Below are 8,568 nucleotides of genomic sequence, written 5' to 3'. Positions count from 1 at the left end.
GATAATTCATTTTAACATCATGCAATCAAGAAAAAATATTTACTTGTTAGAATTTTCCTACAAAGTAAAAGAAAACATCTATAAAGAAGTAAATTGGGAATATCAATTGTGATAGCGCTTACATTTTTTTGCAGTTTTATTCGAATAAAAAAGGTGCTAATCATTTTTACTTCTTCTTGCGGCTGGAATGGTGTTATGCGTGTTGTATCAATGTTTTGTTATTTCATAAGTTTCCATATATACTTTCTGCATTGGTCTCACATCATGTTAGTCAGGTTTTCAATGTTTAATATCAATTGTGTTAATAGTTATTTGCAATTTATTGTCAAATTATCATGTTCCTGAAAATGCAGATCTATACTTACTCTTTAACGCGTTACCTTAATTTTAGGCATAAAGAAATATATCGATTTCAATGTGAAATTGATGTTATGTTTGCTAAATATTATCTTTTTTTTTATTTTTGCTACTAAAATCTTCCCTTTTCACAGATGCGTTCTGTCTCAATAATCAAACATTTGTAAAAGTCATCTTCAATATTCAATAAATTATTTAATGGTACACACGACTTCCCAGGAGCGTTTAAAATAAATTATTTGTAATCAATTATCAACATTGTGGTTTATTACTTTTCATTTTTTCTACGTGAATATCATTTAAATAAAAAAAAGGAAAGCCGTAATTATAATGGATTATTTATAGAGCAAAATTGCAAACCAGGCCGTGACAAAATTACTTGCGTCAACAACTTCCCATCAAGGATGTAATTTGATATGGCAATGTTTAAATTAGGCAATAGACAGTGTCAAAACTTGCAAAATTTTATTTTACATACTCTTAAGTCGACAGAAAAATGTATCTTAACTATTTGAATTAACATCTTTACCATAATCGATTGACGAAATAACCACCTCAAATATCAGCATATTAGTCATTTAATTGCACAGACATCAGTCTTGAGATAAAAACCGACAAATTGATGTTTAATTGACCTATATGTCACGATTTCGGAGTTTTTAGTGCTATCTGGTCATGTGACCAACTCGATTTTTTTAAGTGAATGACCTAATATTACAATATACAATCACTGTTTGAGTACACCAAGTTCTGTCCCTCATACTCAAAACCTAGAGAAAGTAAGATATCTGATAAATTGGACAATTGACATTTCAAATATGTGTCAGTGAGTTGTAATCAAGGGAACCAAGGTTATAGCGGTAATCAAATAAATGTAATTCAGGGACAAAAACCAGACACGGAAAACAGACATACACAACAAAAAACATAAAAAAAAAACTAAAATCATACATAGAAAGTAAGAAAAGCAAATGAGCAACTAAAGACTCCACTAAAAACTGGGAGCATGGACCAGGTGCACCGGTAGGGTAAGCGTCCTGTGCTTTTCTAGAAACACCCGCCATGTTGCTCATAAAAAGTCAAGTCCGGGGTAGACAAACGAGGAAAGGAAAACTATGACCCGTTGAATAAATCAGTTTTCATGGTGCTGATGGATACACCATAACGATTCACGAGTTCACGATGACGACCATAAAACTTCTGTAGTGATGACTTCAATCTTGTAGCAACATAACCCTGTCCCAGAAGCCTATTTGTTAGACTTCTAGCGCGATACAAAAAGTCTGCGCAGTTTCTGCAAGCTCTGGCATAACGTATGAGTTGTGATATGAACACTCCATACGCCGCAGCTGAAGGTTGCCACCGATGAAAGGATAGTTGACAATGCTGAATGAAAAGTCATCACGTTTGTTGTAAAGTTTGGTCAATAGTTTTCCTTTAACATTGATTTCTAAGTGTAGGTCAAGATATTAGGCTGACTTCACAGTGTCTGTAGTTTCCTTTATTTCATGTTCTTTGGGGGTAGATGCGAAGTATCAAATCCCCGAAATTAGGATTGTTTACATATAATACGACATCTATATAGCGGAATCTGAGATTAAAGAATCTAGCGAAACGATATTCTTTCTTTCGGATCAGATCAGCTACAAAGTCAGCTTCATAGGAGTGAAGGAATAGGTCGGCAAGTAAAGGAGCATAATTTGTTCCCATTTGTTCCCGACCGTTTGCTGAAAAAACACGTTCACCACACTGGACAAAAAATTTGTCGATGAAAAAGATAGAAACAGTGATGTATTAGGGGAAACAAGTGTAAGTAATGAGTACAATTGTGGACTAAGTACATCGAATATTTTGAAAATTTTACTGTATTAAATATGATATGTCATGTTCATTAATGTATGGGATGATCTCAGGTTTTTCTTTTCTAATATTTATTTGTGTCACACGTCGAAAGTGATGTCATTGCACATCTATTCACTGGTTAGCACCAAATTGAACAATAAACCAGAGCAGCTAAAGTTTACGTTTCTCTGTAGTTAGTTCCAACGTTTCCTGTATCTCATTTCAGGAAAAGATAAATGTATATTCAGTAGGAAATCGTGTTACAGTGACTTTGTTTATATCTTTTCGTACACCATGTGTATTATTTATGATCCCAATCGTTATTCCATTGCCATGACTGTTGACGATAGATATCTGTTAACCTAAGTCACTGATGCATCCTTTATCAGTCAAACATGCATTGAGCTTGCAAACTTCTCTTGGAATCTTAAATGTGTCTTTACTGTGTAATATTGGTGATTGTCAGCACTTGTGCTTTCCTAATCTGTTTTTTTTATGCGAATGCAACACATACTTAACATAGGGTAATTATTTTTGGGTTATAAAAGAAATTTAATAAATACAAATCATGGCGTAGAGCCCCATATGCATTTTATATAAACTTCCGAACAGTTTATTCATCAATTCAATCAACAAGATCACTTCTATCATATCGTTGTAAATTCGTTTTCTTAAAAAAATATTCAATCCGATAAACAGTCCTATCTTTGAAAAAAAAACTATTATAAAAAAGAGGTGAACACTGGTTTCCTCGACAACGTTATGTAAAACCTTTTGATAACAATGACAATATCAGAAGTATAGGAAATATTTTAAGTCAATACAAAAATAAGTAATGAATTTGTTTGTTAAGAACTAACACGGATAAGGAGTCCTAGCCATCGCTACTACATGTCACTTAAGATCAAGATGCCTCTATAGATGGTCTATACAAGGAGTAGAAAGACTTATAATGCTATCAAACTCTCTATAAAAAGATATTGTCTAATATATATCCTATCCGTTCTATCCTCTATCGGTCTGTTTACAAAGATGATGATTGTAGTCTTTTGTTCATGCATTGGATTCTATAATGTGTCGTCATAGTAGTGGCTACAAGCTCTTGTGTACCTAATAGCTGAAAACTATACACATCATATCTATAATAAGCTGGTATAGTAACGCACATGAAAGGACAATTTACCATTTAAAATCTTGTTGATTTTTGTATTGAGATGACTGCTGCCGTAGAAATCGAAAAAATGGTAAACATTGCACAGAGGAAACTTTGTCGGTAATCGCTTTGACTTTTAATTCTAACTGGAAAATGAACGGCCGCATTTCCCTTGATAATTAATTAAAAAGATATCTGTATGTGAATCTGAAGGATCTCCTCCTTTAATATAATCTATTTTAAATTGTCTTTCAGAATTCCAAAGAAATTCCGATTAAATAAAAAAAAAGTGATTGGCTAGGCGAATGGAAAAACTAAATGCCCCTTGGAATTCATGTAATGTGCTGAAAAAGTGTCCCCCGAAAAGAAAAAATCATTTCGTCAAGGATAATTTCTAGCAAAATGATTACCTTTTGCAAGGTACTGTTGTTTTGTCTTTTTGTTGTAGTGGTAAAGTATATGAAATAGAAGCCTAAGATAAAACAAAACAAAACGTAAGAATTTCCATTCATCCAATTAAATGCGTTGTGGAAGCTTGGTTTATACATTTTTTTAATATATCTTGGGGGTAAAGTAGTACATTATATAAAAAGTCAATTGTTTAAATTAAGTTAATTTTATCAAAGGTGAGAAATTTAAAATAATCTAGGGGGATTTTAGAGTGTTGAGAATCCACATCTGATTCACACAACTACACGAGTAAACAGTTTCACAGTATTTTTGTCGTACCTACTTGCTGAGGACAAATCTTGGTCAGCCGTACGGACCGGAAGACTCTTTTGTTGAACAAGTAGATGATTATGCTGTATACCATTGTTTGAATGGATTTTTATAGAATTCAATACAAATAAGGTAAATCCTCAGACATGTCTGATAACTTCTGGTAAGCTTAACAAAATGCGTTTTAATGTATGATTACCCGAATATGTTTTGAGTCCTAGCTCTTCTATTTATGAAGTATTCAAAGTAGTTAACATAAAAAGCAATGTATGAACATGATTTGTCAGTAGGGACAACAACATATTTTTCAGGAAGAGAGAAGAGACATTCAGAAGCAATTTCGTCTTTGAATACTGTTTATGCAGTGTTTTGGTTTGCGAGTGCGATGTACCACAGACGTAACTGTTTGTATCTGACAGTGAGTCAAGTGTCCTATTCATTCACTCTCTTTGTCAACGCTCTTGTATAACCTTAAGCTGCATCCAATATGAATTTAAAATCATGGAACCAATTTACTTGCTGATTGTTTTTCGGAACCATGCGAGATCAATATTTGAAGATTCTCATTTTGAATAATGTTCAGATCACCAGTAATGACATGACAAGAGGGGTTGTATACAAAATAAGATTTGGAACAGTCGCAAATCAGAAGGTGTTTAAGGTGCGCTTCTACGCTTAAGTCCAGCAATGCTTTTCTATATTTAGAATTTATATAGAGCAATGGTGTTATTGTAACAGTATTAGACAATAGGAAGAATTTGATTTTTAGATAAAGTTGTACTTATTTCTATACTTCTTTTCAGTTAAGAATGTTTATCTTGTTGATTGTATCAATCACCAATATCTTTATTTGAAAATGAAATGTACAGAAAGTAACTGTTGTTGCTTTGCTATGATGAGTCTTTTAATAGCAGGATATAAACAGAAAAAAAGACATTTAATCATATTGCAAGTGCTTGCATTTATTGTATGTTGACAAGACGTCACCAACTTCATAACACTTCCCTCAGACATGTATAATTACAGTCCTTGAACCGGATGGATGACCGTTTACTGAATGATCGTTGACAAATCGATGACCGATGACCGGTGACCGATCTGATCGCAGTTTTGTTATGTACAATGAGTAAGATCTATTTTAAATAAAATAAATGTAATATAAAAGTATAAATTGATGTTTAAATCTATCACATTATGTAAATATGTGTAAAATTGACAAAGAAAACAACAAAAACCGTAAAATACATTGACCGCTCTGCGGTCACGTGATGCGTTCACCAGTAAAATGGATCGGTTTGACGGATCAATGACTGACCGGAAACTGATTGGTGATCGATGACCGATCGGAATTTTTGTTGCACGGATCTGTTCAGGTACTGTAAACATGTACATTGATATCTTCTATATGTATCTCCTAAGATTATTTTCGGTTATGCCTGTTATGGACTAGGCTTAATTAATGTCGTACTTTAGACAAAACAGCAGACTCCACACATGCGCAATTGTTTACGTCTGTGTCGACAAATTTCTTCACTTCCGTCAGAATTATTTTAACTATTTTTAGTTCTGGGCCTACATACTAGATATATATATATATATATATATATATATATATATATATATATATATATATATATATATATATATATATTTGCGCCTTTGCCGTTTTGGGAGAAAAATTTTACTCAAAATATATGACTTTAGGCGAAACTTTGATTTAGGCGAAAAAAGTGGTGTCGCCCTTATTTTCAAGTGTGTAATTTAAGTTCTTTTACATGTTTTTATGCCTTTTCCTTTTGCATGTGAGTACCCAGTGTGCCAATTTATAACATATCTTAACCAGAAACTGATTTAGTCACGCGTTTCGATTTAATGCCCTTTCATCTGCATACCTGCCTATATCGTCAATACGTGAATAATCGTCGTTGAGCGAACTTTACAAATTCATTAATTTCTTTCTTATTTTATATATATATATTGTAGAGACAGTTGTTAACCGATGTAAAATACAGAATCACATTTTGGTAATGATTTTTTCCAAATAAACACAAAAACAATAACATTTTATTAAACACATAAAGTTTCAAAATGTAACATATACTTTTTGGTGCGTATATCGGATTACAACACAATTTGATTGGTTGGAAATATCTAACAGACAAATGACGTTTAGTCCTTATTTGGACATAGAAATTAATAACAAAATTTACTATAATGTACTATGTTGACCTAGTTAAACAAAATTTATAAAATATTCACGTGTTTTGTTTACACATAATTTGCTTTTTGTCCTTGTTTTCTGACAACAAGATGTTATGTCATAGATATGTTACACCTTCTAATAGATACAGAAAGAAATGTTGAAATAATCAATAACGAAAGGAATGTCATTAAACAGTTTAATCATCAAACTGCATAGCGTTTTGATATGTGAAGAAGTAATTGAAGAGAAATGTTTGTCAAAATATTAGCTACTTCTGTCATATAAGATAAAGATATCTTAGAAAATTAATATTATTCTCTATCAAGGCTACCGGAGATGACAGGTGTATAAATAAACTGAAATATTCAACCAATTGCTACATTGCGGGCTTTGTAGGAGTCCATTGTTTAGTAGGAAAATTCTCACTTTACTCAATAACCACGGAGAAAAAAAAAACTTGAGATCGATGACTCGGTGTCGTTACAAACAGATTTATTGAGGTATTTATGAATCACAGGGGCGTCGTTTACTGTCGCATTACCATTACTGGTAACGTATAAGAGATACAACAAACGATTCATAATACTAGGGTTGATACAACCCGGGGATGTATATGCCTCTACTTTAGATAACTACGTATCAGACAACGATCCTTCACAAGTTTGATTGAAAGAATTTCAAATCTTCTGCCGTTCCCAATATAAATGTAAATGGGCATTTGTATTTAATTAAGTTTTTTTTTGTTGGAATAAAAATCTTGCACTTATTGCATTCCAAACTTCTTTAATTCTTTTTTTGATTTGATGAATAATAAAATGTGATACTGATCAGATAGGTATAATCAATAAAGCATTCGCTTTCCACAAATATATCAAGTATGATATCAATTTGAACAATGGCAAACACAATTTTATAAGATCGTTTTTTCGATTTATGACTGATAAAATTCTATAACCAAGGCTAAACATACATTAGTCGTTGCAGTATATGTAATAAAACATTTCGTTAAGGGTTAAGTATTATTTTGGTTATTGCATGTCCTTCGTTGTTTGTGTCTGTTACTGATGTCTGCTTTTGTCCCTGGTATACATTCTTTTGTTTTCTGCTGGAATCTTGGTTCTCTTGATCACACTTCCTTTTGAACCAGAAAAATATCAAATTCAAGTCAACGAATTATGATGTTGATTGATAATCGTTAGGAATGTAATGGAGAAATAAGTAGGATAAATTCCCTGATCATGTTTTGTAATGCATTATTATCAATGTATCAGACTTTTCTTGTTTATTATTCGAGTTTTCTTGTAAGGCATACTTAATAAATCATTCGTCTAAGCTATTGGCTTAGTGATGACAACATTAATATGAAAGAATCATTTTTGTTTGTTCTGATTTTTTAAAATATTATTATTTACAATATTTGTATAGCGCCAATCTAAACTGCATTTATTCTAAGCGCTTTACAGCATATAAATGATACACAATACAAAGTATGTAGTAATCAACACCTAAAATTATACAAAAGAAAATGAAAGGAGAAATATTTTTCAGAACAGTAATTATGTATCTTAGATATAGAAATGTGTAAAACCACAAAAGAAAAGACGAACAAAAAAAAAAAAAAAAAAAAAAAATTACAAACTATGTAATTAAAGGATAATTAAGTATTAAAACATTATTTAAATAGTATAAAAAAAGAAATTTTTAGACGACATGACATACTTTATCATTGTTACGCTAATGATTCGCAGATATATTTAGTAATTGAACCAATTAACAACTGGTTCGAAATATCTACACGACTTGAAGCTTATGTTGAGGACATCAGCTCATGGATGACTAGCAATCTGTTAAAGCTCAACCAAGATAAGAACGTATTACTGAATCTAAAAATTATAGCAAAAGTAAAAATATCTAGAAAATAGATATTTTGATCATTTCAATGAAATAAGAAGAATTAAAAACAATAAAAACAAATATTTCCATTTAAATAAAATAAAACTCCGAAACATAAAATTACTGTGTTAAAAATACCAGTGATAAAATAGATCAATAATATCATATTGTAACAGAAACAAACCCCTGCGAAACTATGTTTTGACTAAAGCCCCGTGCAGGTCCGGGTGTTAAAAACATAGGCCTGCAGCAGCGCTAAGCTTGTCGTATAAGGCGACTAAGTAGTGCTCAGAAACCTAGCCGGGGGCTAGGCGCTCTGCCCACAGAGCAACTGGGATGTGTGCCCCAGGTGGTGGAATGGGATACCCCTGGCGTGTTACATGCTGGGGTTGTCAGGCTA

This window comes from Perna viridis, chromosome 11 (assembly GCF_037379345.1).
Source record: "Perna viridis isolate PV_CMFRI_1.1 ecotype Kerala chromosome 11, ASM3737934v1, whole genome shotgun sequence".
In the NCBI taxonomy this organism is placed as follows: Eukaryota; Metazoa; Mollusca; class Bivalvia; order Mytilida; family Mytilidae; genus Perna; species Perna viridis.
The sequence above is the reverse complement of the archived record's forward strand: the minus strand, read 5'-3'. Positions refer to the sequence as shown.